Below are 16,965 nucleotides of genomic sequence, written 5' to 3'. Positions count from 1 at the left end.
TACCTAGTCGCCAAGGAATTGAGTAGTAGAGAAAACAAGCGGCGGGCACCGGTTGTTTCCCTTTATTGCCAATGTTGTTGGCTTTTAACTCATAATTTTTTTTTTTTTTTTTTTTTTTTTTTTTTTTTTTTTTTAACCTAGCAAGAGTAGTGATTGAGGGCCTCTGTTTGTTTAAACAGGCGGACGACTCATAACTTTTAGGCTCCATACTAAGTTTGAGCGACTATTAAGTTAACATAGGAGTTACTTAGGCTTCGTCACAATCTAGATTGAGTAATAGAGGTACCAGGCGGCGGAGGCCGGCTGATCCCCTTGATTTGCCAATGTTTGTTGGCTATTAACTCAATAGGTTACCTAGTAGGAATAGGGGTTTGAGTGCCCCTGTTTGTTAAAAACAGGCGGACGACTCAAACCTTTCAGGTTCCATACCAAATTTGAGGGAGTGACTTATGAGATAACGTTGGAGTTACTCAGTCGCCGTCACTTTTGTTTGAGAAGTAGAGGTACCAGGCGGCGAAGGCCGGCTAGACCCCTTGATTCGCCAATGTTTGTTGGCTATTAACTCAATAGGTACCCCCTGTATTTATCCCAAGTAATACAGGCGGTCATCTGACTCAGATGTCAACTGCTACCACTGGTTTGGTTAGTGATAGAGTTATCCTTGTCTCAAAAACGGCTACGTGGTTGCCCTTGGGGACAGTCGTATAGGTGCCGTGTAATTAGTTTATAGAACAATGTTCCACCCAAAAGGGAGCTGCTCTCTGCGGCGAATTTCATCCGGATGGATGCCGTCGGACGCCTGCTATGATGTTGGGACAGGTCGTATTAGTTTTGTAGATTTGATCAGTTGGCTTGGCGCCTGGTCTGATCATTCGGCCTGTGGCCTTGGTAAGTTCTTGGTGAATGTAGGTGCTAAGTAAAAGGAGGGTAGCCGCCTGTTAGGCACAGGGTCGGCCAGGCCCTAATCTTTTTAGCTAAGTATTAGGGGGGGTGGCTATGTGTTTGGAACCAGTCGGCCATCTTCTAATGGAGAGTAGCCGACTATATGCCTAGACGACATGCCCCTATTGTGAGTGAAATACTCAATGGAGAGTAGCCGACTGTAAAGGTACAGACGGCATGCCCCTCTGAAGATAGAGTGTAAAACTCAATGGAGAGTAGCCGACTGTAAAGGTACAGATGGCATGCCCCTCGTAGTACAAAATAGTAAGTGCAAACTTTTATTAAGTAGCTATTTACTTTACATCATTCAAAAGAAATATTTCTTAAGATTATCTACATTCCAATTTCGAGGCAACGGTTGTCCGTTTGGTGTTTCCAGACGGTAGGTACCGTTCCTGACTTCCTCATAGATTCGGTAGGGTCCTTCCCAGTTGGGAGTTAGTTTGCCAGACTCATTAGCCCTACCAACTGCTTCCATTTTTCTAAGTACAAAGTCCCCTACTTTGAGTGGACGCCTGTGTACTTTTTTATTGTATGATCTAGTCATTCTCAGGCGATAGATCTCATGGCGCAAGACAGCATTGCCCCTCTTTTCAGGAAGTGAGTCTAATGCCAGGCGCATGGCTTCCCAGTTTGCCTCTTTGTCATATAGCATTACTCGAAGAGTCGGCTCGTAGTGTTCTATTGGAAGAACAGCTTCCGCACCGTAAGTTAGGAGGAATGGAGTTTCTCCAATCGCCCCTTTTTCAGTCGTCTTAATGGCCCAGAGAACATGTGGTAGTTCATCCGCCCATAGGCCGCCTGCTCGTTCAATCTTTTTCTTGAGACAGTCTGAGATGATTTTATTAAAGGCTTCTACTTGGCCGTTTGCTTGTGGACGGCCGACGGATGCAAAGTAGTTTGCAATTCCTTGATCACCCAACCAGCTTTTGAGAACAGGCGTCTCAAATTGAGGACCATTATCAAAAACCATAGACATGGGAACCCCGAACCGAGTGATGACGTTTTTCCAAATGAATGAAATTACATCTTTCGTTTTGATTCCCTTTACAGCCTCCGCCTCTACCCATTTAGTGAAGTAGTCGACGGCAACAAGTATGTACCTCCTTCCGCCTGTAGCAGGCGTATATGGACCCAGAATGTCCATGCCCCACTTAGCAAACGGTAGTGGGCTGTGAATGGTAGTAAGGTCAGTAGCCGGACGGTGAATTAGTTTGCCAAACCTTTGGCACTTGTCACATTTTTTCACCATCTCCATTGCATATGCTTCCAAAGTAGGCCAAAAGTAGCCCTGCCGCCTTGCCCTTTGAGCAAGCATCCTACCACCTATATGAGAAGCACAGTAACCAGAGTGAAGATCATCTAGTATCTCTCGTCCCTTTTCTGGAGTAACACACTTTAAGAAAGGTTGAAGGTACCCCCTCTTGTGAAGTTCTCACTTTATCATTTCAAAACAGGTGGCTCGTTTTTTCAGTGCTGCCGCCTGTTGAGGATCATCCGGCAGTGTGCCGTTTGTCAGATATGCCCTGATTGAATCCATCCAGGTTGAGCTTCTGTCTAGGATTCCAATAGGGTTTTCCTCGATGCTTCTTTTCTCCATTACTTCCCAAAAGACAGTTCGAGGAGTATCGGAGGAGGCGGATGATGCTAATTTTGACAGTGCATCAGCCTGGTTGTTTTCTGATCTCGGCACTTGGATCAGATGGAAATCCTCAAGGGAGCCGACTGCTTGTCGGACCGCTTGTAAATACTTGATCATGGCCGGATGGGTTGCTTCGTATTCGCCATTGTACTGACTCACTATCAATTGTGAATCGGAACAGGCGTCTATTTTTCTTGCCCCTGCCGCCTTGCACATGCGGATCCCGGCTAGTAAAGCTTCATATTCTGCCTCATTGTTTGAAGCCTGAAAACTGAAGCGTAGAGCATACTCGTACCTGTCGCCCTCTGGCGACTGACATATGACGCCTGCTCCACAACCATTTGAAGTAGAGCTTCCGTCCACATATACGTTCCATACTTGGTCTGGAACTTGAGAGTCAGGAGGACGAGTCATCTCTACAATAAAGTCAGCAAAGGCTTGCCCCTTCACTGCTTTTCTAGGCTCGAAAGTAACTTCGAGGCTCTGTATTTCTATGGCCCATTTGATCATTCGGCCTGACGACTCCATGATGTTCAGTGGCCGCTTGATAGGTTGGTCTGTATACACGACGACTGCATGTGCCAAAAAGTAGGGCTTCAATTTTTTAACAGCCATGAAGAGTGCAAGACCAAATTTCTCCACTAGGGGATACCTCAACTCGGCATTTTTCAGTACGTGACTGACAAAGTAGACCGGGAGCTGACAGCCGTCCCTTTCAGCAAGGAGAACAGCGCTTAACGCATGATCAGAGACGGCCAGGTACATGTAGAGAACCTCTTTGGGCAAAGGGCTGACCAGCCTCGGCAAGGAATGCAAGTGAACTTTTAATTTATGGAAAGCGGCCTCAGCATCCGGCCCCCATTCAAACCTTGCCTTTTTCTTAATTGCCTGGAAAAAGTATAGGCATTTGTCGCCTGATCGGCTTAGAAATCTTCCCAAGGCCGCCAGACAACCTGTTAACTTCTGAACCTCTCGGATGGTACGAGGCGACTGCATGTCAATGACCGCCTGCACCTTCTCAGGGTTCGCCTCTATTCCTCTCTGATTGATAAGGAATCCGAGAAATTTCCCAAACTCAACTCCAAATACACATTTCTTGGGATTGAGCATGACATGGTGCCGCCTGAGTGTGGCGAAAGTTTCTCGGAGGTCCGACAGATGATCTTTCTGAAGTTTAGTCTTGACAATCATATCATCAATATATGCCTCGACGTTTCTCCCAATCTGATCAAAGAACACAATGTTTATCATTCGTTGGAAGGTAGCCGGGGCATTCTTAAGACCAAACGGCATGACCGTGTCACAGTATAACCCCTGATCAGTGACGAAGGCCGTCTTCTCCTGATCTTTCTTCCATAAAGGAATTTGATGGAAACCAGAATAGGCGTCCATAAAACTCATCAAGGCACGGCCGGCTGTCGAGTCGACCAGGTTATCAATTTTAGGCAGAGGGTAACTGTCTTTGGGGCACGCCTTGTTTAAGTCTGTGTAGTCTACACACATTCGCCAGGTGCCATTCGGCTTTTTAACAAGCACCACATTTGCAACCCAGTCTGGGAAGTAACATTGCCGAATGAACCCTACATCAAGTAATTTTTTAACTTCGGCGGCTGCCGCCTGACTTCTTTCTTCGCCATGGTTCCACTTCTTTTGCCGTACCGGCTTCTTTTTCGGATCCACGGCGAGTTTATGTACCGCCAGCTCAGGACTAATGCCTGGCATTTCATGGACTTCGAATGCAAAGATGTCCTTGTATTCTTTCAGTAGGTTGTGAAAGTCGTCACCAAGGTTTCGCAGAGCCGTCGTCCCAACTTTGACTGTTCGGTCAGGACGTGAGTCGTTTAAGATTAGGTCCGCATGCTCACCAGCCGGCTGAGGACGAAACTCATCCGGCCGCTCCTCTGCCAATGATTGCTATTTTCTTGCTTTTCTTGCGGCCTCTGTCTGGGACGCCTTTCTCTTTTTGCCGCCTGCTTCTTGAACAGGCGCACTCTCCTTGACATTGTCAAGGTCTGTTTTTTCACCACTTGACCCAGTGGCCATAACAGTGGGCTTGACATCCGAGAGATAGCACTCTCGGGCCATCCTCTGATCTCCCCTTAGGGAGCCGACTGTTCCATTATCCCTCTCAAACTTGAGCAACATAAGAGACGGGATTATAACAGCCTTGGAATTATTCAGGGTTGGTCGACCCAGAATCATGTTGTAGGCCGAGAGTTCCTCTACTACTAGGAACCGGACTACCATGTGTCGTCCTTCCCCTTTTTCGCCCAGGCGAATGGGTAAATCTACTCGTCCCAGTGGGTGGACGACACCTCCTCCAAACCCTACTAAAGGGTGGGAGGCCGGATGTATGCAATCAGTCTGATATTTCAGTTTCGACAGACATTTGCTACTGATGAGATCTGAGGAGCTCCCGGTATCTATGAGGATTCAGCCAACTCTCTGGTTGGCCACTTTACATTCAATAACGAGAGGGTCGTCATGCGGCCCCCTTACCCCTCCTAGATCTTCTTCAGTGATGACAATCTCAGGAAATGTATATTTGGACGGCCGTTCTTGGTGAATGGAATTTACATCTAACCGCCTTATATTATCTTTGTTGCCCCTAATAGTGGGGCCGCCTCCTGAGAAGCCGCCTGCAATGGTGTAGACGACTGCATCATCTGTATCGGAGCTGTCGGCCTGTTGATTCTTTTTGGCCGACTGCTTTTTTGAGGAAGTGTTCCCTGTAGATTTCTTGACATAAGTGTCAAGATCACCTTGCTCAGCCAGGCGGTCTAGGTACCGCATAAGACTGATGCAGTCATTGGTGTGATGACCAACATCATCATGATAAGCACATATTTTATCTTGGTTCCGGTTGTTTGCAGAACCCTTCATGGGGACCGGCTTCTCAATTGAGATCCGTCCCTTGATTTCTTTTAGGATAAACTGGTTATCCTTGTTAAACGCATACTTTGGGGAGTATGGTTTGAATTCTTTTTTCTTTTTCTGGGCCGGCTGTTTAGAGGAATCAGCCGCCCAGACCTCTTTTCTTTTCTCATCTTTGTTAGACGACTGTTTCTGTCGTCCTTCTCTTTTGTCGAACCTTTTCCCGTCCGATTGTTTTATCGTACAAAGATCAGTCGCCTGTATATAGGCTTCTGCTTCAATCAAGGCCTCTTGAAGAGTCGCCACCCTTTTTCGAACCAAATCAAATTTGAAGGTAGACCCATCTTTGAGACCTCTGAAAAAGTCAGTATAAGCTACCTCATCCGGTAACCCTTGAATCTGTATTCTCATCAGGTTAAACCGCCTGATGTAAGAACGAAGCCCCTCCTTCTCGCCCTGCTGAATTGTTCCCAAATCAAGGGTCGTTTTCTTCGCAGGGATGTTCATGGCGAAGTTGGAGGCAAATAAGTAAGCAAGCGTCCTGAAGCTATTTACACAACCAGTCGGCAGGTTGCCGAACCATTGCTGTGCGATTCCTTTGAGAGTCGCTGGGAAACACTTGCACCAAGTGGGATCATCCAACCCTTGAAGGTACATCAGGTTGGTGAATGCCATCAGATGGTCTTCTGGGTTAGTAGTGCCGTCATAGGCGCCTACTGGTACATTTTTCACTTTGGCCGGCTGAGCGGCTTCAGTAATTTCCTTGGAGAAGGCCGACGGCTGTTCACCAAGTCTAAGCAACCGTAGCTGCCAGTCCATAGGTTGGACGTTTTTTGCTGTAGGTCCACCAAATGGAGGTGGCTGCAAAAAATACTGTTGTTGCGGCACAAATGGTAAGTTTGGTACCGCCTGAGCACTATGAAAACCGGACTGACGGGAGGTGCCGCCTCACTGACTCTCATGGTAGGACTGAGTATGCCTCATCGAGGCATTTCGCAAACTGTCTTGAAAGTTTGAAGTAGAGGTCGACTCTGACAATCGGTCACTCTTCTTCTGCTCTAGCAGTAGCCGAGCATCTGTGAATGTTTGCTTCGACCCGTCCGCCTGAATATGACGAACAGGTTTCCTATTTCCTGTGGGATAACGGAATTTTGTGAAATCAAGGGCAGGTGGCTCCCGCTTCCTAGATTTAGGATGAGGAGTCGCCTCTCGCCCTTGAACTGGCTTCCTCTTCAGTGAAGTGGAGGGTTTCTTGGCCGACTGCTCCTTGACTGGAGCAGTCGACTTCTTGTTGATCAACTCTTGAATCTCTCCCTTGAAGTCCCTCATGAAGGTCATGAGTTCGTTCCTTGTGATGGGAGCAGACCCATCAGTCGGCTGTTGCCGAACAGGCGGTGCGCCTGCTGGCTCGCTTCATGTTTGAAGATGCTCCCGTTCCCTCCTTTCGGTATGACGGGTACGTCAGGCCCTTAGGGTCCCGTCTGAAGCTGTATGAGCTTCAACTTCAAATTCACTTTCGGTATCATGGTCCGACTGAACTTGAGGGTCGTCTAGGGGACGCCTCTCTTCAGGAGTCGGTACAGACTTGGATGCCATCTCTGAAGTACTCTCCCCACAGACGGCGCCAAATGTTTCGGGGTTTTTTGATGTCCTGCGGGAGAGTTACAATTCCGAGACTGGAACCGGACGCCTGTACCTGCAAAATAACGGAGACTCCTGTGAGCTCCGCCTCCAACGGTCAAGTTAGTACCTGATTAAGGAGTAATTAATGCGGAAATTAAAGTAATAAGGTCTCTCTAGGTGAGAGTGTTTAATGTAGGTAATCTGCTTTGTTAGCGAGATCAGCCGGTTATTACTGTGTGTAATTAATGTGTTTGTTCCGTAATGTTTTTCGTCCTCTTTTTCGTGTCCCTCCTTAATGAGGATTAAGGGAGGTATTTATAACCTTGGGAAACGTTCCCATCCTAGGTTTAGGTAAACCTAGGGCCGATTGGGCTTCCCTCGGAAGTTGGGCCTGGGTGGCCGGTTTCTCCATTAAGCATGGAGTATGCCACATGTCGTGACATTACAGGTCCAAGGTGGACGAATAAGCGCGTTCCACGTGGCAAGCCTTGACAGTTCCAACGAGGGGACACTTGGCAGGACCTAATTGGTCCACGTGGCGCATTCCGATTGTTAGGAGCAAAATCCCCTAATCACAAGGTATCTGTCTAGTTGAGATCTTTGTCGTTGCGACCTACGAAGGGTAATAGGTTGAGCATTTACATTGTCTGTTTGATTCTGACCAATCTTCTCAGCTGCTTCCAAAGCACTTAGATTGTCAGTTTTATCAGGTTGACATTGTTGCTCGTCCTCTCAAACTTCGACGAGTTCGATTTTCCTCCCACTTGTCATTTTGGAAAGGTGTTCCTTCTAAAAAAAACACCATGACGAGCAACAAACACTTTGTTCTCAAATTTATTGTAGAAGTAATACCCTTTGGTTTCTTTTGGATATCCCACAAAGAAACCTTATCCGATTTGGGGTGAAGTTTGTCCGAAATTAATCGCTTGACATATGCTTCGCATTCCCAAATCTTGAGAAAAGACAACCTAGGAGGTTTCTTAGTCCATAATTCATATGGAGTCTTTTCAACAGCTTTTGACGGAGCGCGGTTCAATGTTGGTGCCGCGGTTTGTAGCGCATGTCCCCAGAAAGAGATAGGAAGTTCACTAAGACCTGTCATTGATCGAACCATGTCTAACAAGGTCCTATTCCTCCTTCCGGATACTCCGTTCCATTGAAGAGTTCTAGGAGGTGTCAACTCTGAAAGAATACCATTTTCTTTCAAGTGATCGTCGAATTCATGGCTCAAATATTCGCCACCTCGATCCGATCGAAGTACTTTAATTTTCTTGCCAAGTTGATTTTCAGCTTCTTTCTGAAATTCTTTGAATTTGTCAAAGGATTCAGATTTATACGACATTAAGTAGATATAGCCATATCTACTAATGTTTGTTAACGAAGTTGAATTCTTCGATGTCTTAGTTATCGGTATCAACTTTTGTCTAATCATATGTAAAAACATGCAATTTTCATTGAACATATATTTGCAAGACAATTTTGAAACAACTATTGTCAAAGTCTTACATTCAAAATAACTAGGTGTCCAACACCATAGATCATATTATGTTCAAAAGCACGATGGAAAACTAAGATTAGTTTAATTACATGACATAGACAAAATAGTGCATGCAAGCACGACCGAAAAACCATCTTCGTCGTCTACTTGTCCATGCACCAACACTTGATAAGCTTCTCACTTGGTTCCTGAGGTAGATGCTCCATTCCTCTCCTCTTCTTCCTTAAAGAGCTTGCATTCTCTTTTGTACTGGCCTTGCCCACCAAAATAGAAGCAACGCATCTTCTCCTTGACCTTCTTGAACTCCCTTCTCCTTGCTCTTAAGGGCCTCTCGGTCATTCCACATGCGGTGGCTCGGCTGAGTAGTTGCACCACCTCTATTAAGGAGCGTGTCTCCTTTCCTGCAGCTATATGCACTCTAAGTGCGTCATAGCCCGAGTGGAGTGAAGCAAGCAAGATATGCCCCGCCATCTCATCCTCCAATGAGATTCCGAGATGCTGCATGTGTTTGAAGAGCCTAGTCATTCCAAGCACATGAGGTCGGAGGGGCATGCCGGGTCTCAATTTAGCATTGTAGACCTTGGTCCAAAGCCGACGCCTTTCCTTAGCAAGACATCCCACGTTTGGTGGCTTTATCCTCATGTTTGAGAGTGATGTAGTCAAGTCAAACACGAGTCCATCAAAGTTACCATTGTCACTCTTGGTGACTCTTACATTGACAACGTCCTCAAGTGCTTTGAGGAACATGTCCGGAAGGTAGGAGGAAAGGGTTTCCTTCCAATCTTCCGGGATGGAATTTGCCATAAGTCGTGAGACCTTTTTTGCAATTGGAAGACCATTCTTCATGAGCCTCATCGGTCATGATCCCTTTGGCAAAGAAGCTTAGAATGGGAGTATCAAGAGTATACTCCAAGGAACAATTCCGGAGAGTTCTCCTGAGTTCCTCCTCCCATTCCTTGAAGTTGACCAAGTTTAAAGAAAAGGCCAACTTTTCGGGGAGTTCCGGGCACATTTGGTTGTTGTTTGAGTTACTTGCAGACATTGTTCTACAATTGAAAGAATTTGAAATGAAAAACCATTCATAAATCAATAAGTTGAAATTTAAAAACGTTCATGCATATTTTCAATCTTATTGAGCATTTTATCCACGCATTAATAAATTGTCCCTTATGGGCGAGAATAAAATGATCCCGAGATCCCAAAGATCAAGAAATGGTTAAGCATTCTTAGGCTTGTGTTAATCATTAAATATCTTAAGGTAAGCAATCCAATTGCTAATAGCTCCAAGATACTCTCGGTTTGATAAAATGTCGCATCTAATGCATCATTGACATTTTATCTCCTTTGCCACGACATCTAAGGACTCCTTACTGATATCTTTGAGCTTAACCAAGACAACTTGTATACCTAGTATACCTTACGTTCCTAGGGAAGTAGTGATGCCTCGCTTTGGCGTAGCCCGTCACATACGCGCATTAGTTCGGTAAGTGTTGTTCTTGGAACGGAAAATTTTAGCTCAATATTATTAAGGGACCTAGGGTTTCTATGTTGGTTTGATTTAAGTGAACTTAACTAATCGTCGCAACATGTAGAAATCCTAAACATGCATCTAACATTCATATATAACAATAATATATATAAAGCATAATTTATGCATTTGGCAACTAGCATGACCCCTTGAAATCTTCAATTTCCATGGGTCTTCATCTTGGCTCGTCTTCATCGAAACGCCGTCTTGAGACATCTTAGCCAAAATAAAATAAATAGCTAGTACGACTAAGATTAATCTAAAGTAAAAAAATACTTAACGGTTCGCAGACCGTATTTAGATTTACAAAAATACATAACGGATCGCAGTCCGTATTTTCTATCCTAGTCGGGCCCCACTAGTTGCCATTTTCAATAACCTATTTTGAAAACAATCTTCCATTCACCCATTCACTATTTGTGAATGGCCCATGCATTTTACGAAATACATAATTAAACACGCAAAACTAACTAACTTAGGTGGTTAATCCGATTAACGCGCCTAATTAAAACTAGTCAAAGTTGTTTAATCCATTATTTCTAAAGGCAAATTTCTCACGTAGTCAACTAAGCTCCCACTAAATTCGCATCCATACTTAATTAATCCGATTAATTAAGTCGGCATAACCCATAATTTTGTCAAAATACAAAATTTTGCAAAAGCCGGAAAAACAGAGGTCTAACCTAGTTAAGATAATTACATAAATAATTTAAAACGGCAAAATTTTCGCAAAATTACATAGCTAAAAAATTAAGCAAACTAGCCCCACCCAAGCATGGTGCATTACGCACCATGGCTGCTAGGTAGTAGTGGGTTGGCTGGCTGGGGCTTGCTGCCTCGCTGCCCAGCAGCAGCACAAGCTTGCCAGCAGCCTACGACATACAACACCAACAACATCAAGGGTTGTGCTGGCGCTTGGTGCTAGCATGCTGCGCCCAGCACAACACACTACGCAACACACTACGCTGGCCAGCACCACGCATGCCCGCTCGCATGCTGGCGCCTGCCAGCAAGTGGGGGCTGGCTGGTGCTTGTTACCACGCTGCCCAGCAGCGCCCTAAGCAACCAACAACCAATGCCACTGCCTCAAGCCCAGCACCTTAGCACCCCTCGCCACACAGCCACGCAACATTGATGCTCAGCCATGCGCGCACCATAGGCAGCCCGGCTAGCCTTGGTGACGCTTGCGGTTTTGCATCGATTTGCGTGCATTTTACTCGGGATTTTGATCCCGATTTATGTGTGGCATAATTAATTCTAAATTTATTTTGGAATTAATTTAAGGGCAAAAATGAAAATAAAATAAGTCCAACTTAATTAAATTCAATTTTAATGGTGCACAAGCCTAAATTATCCAAAAATTAATTTTTGAAATAATTTAAGTCTTTTTTTATGCTTAAAAGTGAAATAGCTATGTCCATAATTAATTTAGCCAATATGCAAATTAATAATGGATTTGACAAATGGGAGTTGGAAAAATAAATTAACCATCTAATGATATAAAAAATTTCCAACTTTCATACTTGTGTAAAATACCAAGATTACATCTTCCAATATGAAGATTAATCAAAATTTAACTCACAAGTATTTGAACTTCATGGATTTTAATCAACCAAAAAATGAAAAATCCAAACTTTGTTCAATATGGAATTTAGGGTTTAGAGTTCCAAACATTTAAACCTTTAAAGATTAGAACTTTAACATACTTAGGAACTTAAAATTACACATTCACATCAAACATTCACACATTGATGCAATTTATTTGCATAATTGTGAAAAATCAAGTTTGTGTGAAAAATAGCATATCAACTCAAGCACTAATTAAAACTCCATAATTATGCTTAAGGATAATTAAAATAACAGTAGATTAGGGATGCAATAATGCATTTAATCTAACCTTGTAATGCTTGCATTAATCAAGGCTTAAAAAGATTCAAAATTTTCGTTGAAAAACGAAAAAAACCCCAAAAACTTGGGCTTCTGGTTCGAATTTGGCTTTTGGACAGTATTCAAAGAGGGTTGAATCTATTTCAAAATGTCGATTCCACCCAAAAATCACTATTTTTGAGCCAAAATCTAGGTTCGACAGCCAAATCGATAAAATACGAGTTTTAAAAATAATTAAACCGAGCATCTAATCTAATTAGAAAAGCAAAACCAAAAATTAAATCTTACTTTTAAACACCTTAATTAATCAATAATTGCAAAAATTAAAAGGAGCGTGGCTCCGATACCGCTGTTGGGTTTCGTAGTGACCCTCACTACGCGGAAAGAAACCCGCCAAGACCCGCCCCATAATAAATGCAATTAACAAGCAAAATATAATTAAAACATAATTAAGGATAAAGGATTATACCTTTGACGCGTGCTTCGCTCAACTATGAGCTCTTACTTGAACCCCGAAAATACGAGGTCTCCAACGGGATCGTACCCTCAAACCCGACCCGAGCGTCCTAAGTCTCGAAGGTTAGTCGAGACCCGGACAAATAAAACTATGAGTTTTACGAATCAAGATTTACTCAAATCAAGAGTTGCCTTTTAATTCCACTCAAGGTTGTTCTTTCCCAAATACCCAAACTTTTGTACTTATAGAGATATGAACCCTTGATCTTCATTTCCCAACCAATGTGGGAGAATGAATAATTTTGATAATTAATTTAATTCCAAAATAAATTAATAATCAAATCAATTACAATGCAACAAGTGTCAAGGGGAGAGAGAGAGAGTTAAGTGAGGACCAAGAGAGGTGGGGGGGACCATTGCCTTGGTCCCCACCCTCACAAAACCGGCATAGGGGCTGCTGGGCTGGCAGCCAGCTAGCCCAGCCAGCTAGCCCAGCCAGCTAGCCCAGCCAGCAAGCACAAGGCAGTAAGCATCAGTCCAGCCAGCCCCCATGCGCGCTGCGTGCTGCTGCTGGGTGATGCCTACGCTGCTGCTTACTAGGCGCTGGGCTTTGCTAGCAAGCGTTGCTGGCTGCCTGGCTCTTTCACGCACACGCACACCCAGGCCCTCGCACTCCCAGCATGCGTGCTGCTAGCGAGCCACGCATGTTGCGCATCGCCTCGTCAGCCACACGCACAAGCATGCGAAGCTTGGTGCTATGATGCTGCGATGGCTTGTATGCACACGCACTGAGCGAGGCTCGTGCTGCTGCTACGATGCCCTCCACGCACACGCACACACGCATTGGCCTAGCCATGCGATAGTGATGTGCTTGTGCGAGGGGCCTGCGATGGTGCCTGCACCCAGGCACGCATGCTGCGGTGCAGTGCCATGCGAAGGCACGCATATGCACAGCCATGCTGCTGCGATGGTGCGATAGGCTAAGAAACAAGCACACGCACATACGCACAGGCCCTAGCCATGCGATGGTTCTGTGCTTGTGCTACGATGGTGCGATGGGCGCGATAGTGCCTAGGCTTGCGCCTAGCCATGCTAGGTGCATGTTAGCTCGAGTTAGCCTAGCGTTCACATGGCTAGGCCACTGTGATACTACGGCTACGCTCGAACTTAATGCTTGTGATTTTGCGACGGTCGATCTCGACGCCCTAGGCTCGATATCCGACGTCTTTGTTCGTAAAACTCCGACGACTCATTAAATCCTTCGGATTAATTCGTTGTCTTGGATCGGTTGTTCGATTGGGTTTGACCCGAAGGGTTCAGTTAAGATTAAGCTGTAATATCAATTGTACCTTGATATTACTGATCGGAAGCGGCCTCCACCTAGACATTTCGATCACTTGATCTTACTGAAGAATTAGCTCTGTAATAATTCTGAACCCTCTATCAGAATAATACACTTGTTGGAAGGACACCATTCATTACAAAGAAGTGGAGATCCATGATGATACTGCATTTAGAATCACAGGGTCTATTCCAGAAATGGTGCACAATGACACCACAAGTGTCCAGGCTAAGGGTGTTGAGCCTCAGATTAATACTATAAAATTAAATCTTCATGAAGAGGATTTAGTAGTAAAATGTGCATCTCCAGATTTAGGTGAGTAACACATGTCTTCCTTTCATATCTCTTTATTGGTATCTAACATGCCCATTATTTCAAGCATTGACAACCATCGACCAAGGAAATCACGGCAACAAAGCTTCAACCATACAAGCATCAGATGAAAGTAAGCATTCTAACCTTATAGAGTTATGATGTTTATTTAGTCTTTATCAACATCTGATTGTTGCACACATGTATCCCAACATCTACATCTCCAGAGATCAAGCTTTTTGACGAAGTCCAAACTCTTTGTGAGAGAGTAGAGTTGCAAGAAGCACCAAGTTCACAGATTAAACTATCTCTAGAACTCATGACTCAAGTTCGTCTGTTGGGAAACAATGATCCAGTTATATGGGAAGATCTATCTATCGCCAGTCAAGCATGTGTTATTGAATTAGCCAAGAAAAGATCATCTCTTCCCCCTTTAATGATTTTTGATATATTTCACCAAGTGTCCCAAGTCTTCCAACAACGAGATCTTTTAAAGAAGAAAGATCTGGAGCTAGATGTTGAAATTGACCATCTGCGGACTGAGATTAATGAGATCATAGAAGAAGAGAAGAGCTTCAAGCCAAGAGATCTATGGCAAAACAGAAACTTCAAGATTGTAGAAAAGAGAAGAAACAATTGAAGCACCAGATTTCTGAGAGTGCTCCAATAATTCAAGAAACTTTGTCCCAATTTGATCGCCATGGTGAACATATGGCGTTGATGAACAAATGCAAGATTCTTCTTTATGAGGTTAAACGTAATGCAATGGATGAAAAGTCCCTTCGCTTGTAAACATCACACTTTATTTGTCAAAAGCCTCTAACGATGGATGCTTTTGTTGTAAATTTTTATATTGCTCCCATATGCTTGGGTTGTACTGTTTTAAGAACTTTCCATAAGCGCCCTTGGAAACATTTCCCTATCTAACTCTTGCAACAAATAGGCGTTCCAAAGATGACTTTGTGAACTCTAAATGGACCCTCCCATTTAGAAGACCATTTACCAAAGATATGATCTTTGTAGTCATGCTCAGGAAGCTTCATCTTTCACACCAATTCTCCTTCCAAAAAGATTTTATGTTTCACCATTTTGTTGTAAGATTTTTCTACTTGTTTTTTCTGTGCTTTGATTTTTGCTAGCGCTTGGAGTCTTTCACCCTCAACGTACATCAGTTCAATGGACATTGATTCCTGGAAGTCTTCTTGGCTTATCCCCATTTGCTTAGATACCCTAGTGGACTTAGCGCTTAGCTCTGCTGGTACAACAGGTTCATGTCCATATACTAATTGATAAGGAGTAGTCCCTATTGCATCTCTCTTTAATGTTCTATATGCCCAGGTAGCATAGTGTAAAAGAACATGCCAATTTTTAGGATTTTCATCCACCATCTTAGCAATTCCATTAGAGATTACTTTATTAGTGGCTTTGGCTTGTCATTGGCCTGAGCAAAATAAAGGGTTGAATAAATCTTTTGGATTTCAAATTCCTTAAGATAGGAAATGAACTTAAGTCATGTAAACGTAGTTGCTTGGTCTACAATTATAAATTCTGGAATTCCGTACCTTGTAAAGATTCTCTCTTCCAAGAAAAATATCACCGCCCTTGTATTTAATTTTTTGAAAGCCTGAACTTCAATCTAATTTGTGAAGTAATCTATAGCTATCAGAATATATTCATGATGAGCAGATGAGGGAGGTTTAATTAGCCTAATTGCATCCCTCGCCCAACCTCTGAAAGACCAAGGTTTAATAATGGGGTGCAACTCTATTGCCGGTTCCCTACTTATTGGTCTAAAGCGTTGACATTGTTTACAACCCTTTGTATACTGCAAACAATCTTGTCTAACTGAAGGCCAATAAAAACCCATATGATGGATTAACCACCTATTTTTTGTTCCTGCTTGATGAGACCCGCATATTCCATGATGAACCTCTGCTAAAATGGTTAACACTTTCTTTGTGCTAACGCGCCTTAGTAAAATGCCTAGAGGATCCTTTCTACACAGCTTACTTCCCATAAGAAAGTATTTAGTAGCTGCTAGCCTAACTTTTGCTGGCACCTTCCCTTTTGAGGGGTCTTTCAAGTACTCCTTAATCTCCTCTCTCCAGTCTATGTCCTAGGTGAGGATACTATATTTATGTACTTCTGCCTTCACTTTTTCATCTAAAGGTTTCAATTTGTATGTGTTTTTGTGAATCAATGATTCATCGAAACCTTCAAAATCGAGTAGCAAAGATGGTCGTGCAAAAAAGCCAGCCTATCTATTTTCTTCTATTGGGATGTGAGAGACTTAGATGAATTCAAAAGCATTAATTAACTCTTGAACGATAGATGAGAAGGTCATCGCCAGAGGTGATATTCCTTTGTATTCTTTGTTTACTTGAACTATCACCCATTGCGAATCGCCTAACACCTTAACCTTTGTAACTCCCATATCTTTCAGAGTCCTCAAACTAATCACTAAGGCTTCAAACTCTACTCTATTATTTGTGCATTGAGTTGAGAAAGTGATCGCCATTTTAGTCACTTCACCAGAAGGTGAATAGATCACAATTCCGGCTGCAGCTGATTCTCTCCTGCTAGATCCATCAAAGAACATTGTCCATGGTTTTTCCTCCTAGACCATGACATTCTCCATAGGTGGATGGTCGCCAAAAGGTCAACTAAAGCCTGTCCCTTAACAGCCTTCTGATGCACATAAGTTAGTTCGAATTGTGATAAATACATACTTAATTTACACAGCCTTCCTTTGATGAAAGGCTAATTCAATAAGTATTCGAGTAAATCTGTTGGTGAAATAATCTCCACCGAGAAAGCCATAAAATAATGATTAAGTTTGATGGAAACAACATACAAACTCA

This window comes from Chenopodium quinoa, unplaced genomic scaffold (assembly GCF_001683475.1).
Source record: "Chenopodium quinoa cultivar QQ74 unplaced genomic scaffold, ASM168347v1, whole genome shotgun sequence".
Lineage (NCBI taxonomy): Eukaryota > Viridiplantae > Streptophyta > Magnoliopsida > Caryophyllales > Amaranthaceae > Chenopodium > Chenopodium quinoa.
Note: the sequence above shows the minus strand (reverse complement) of the source record.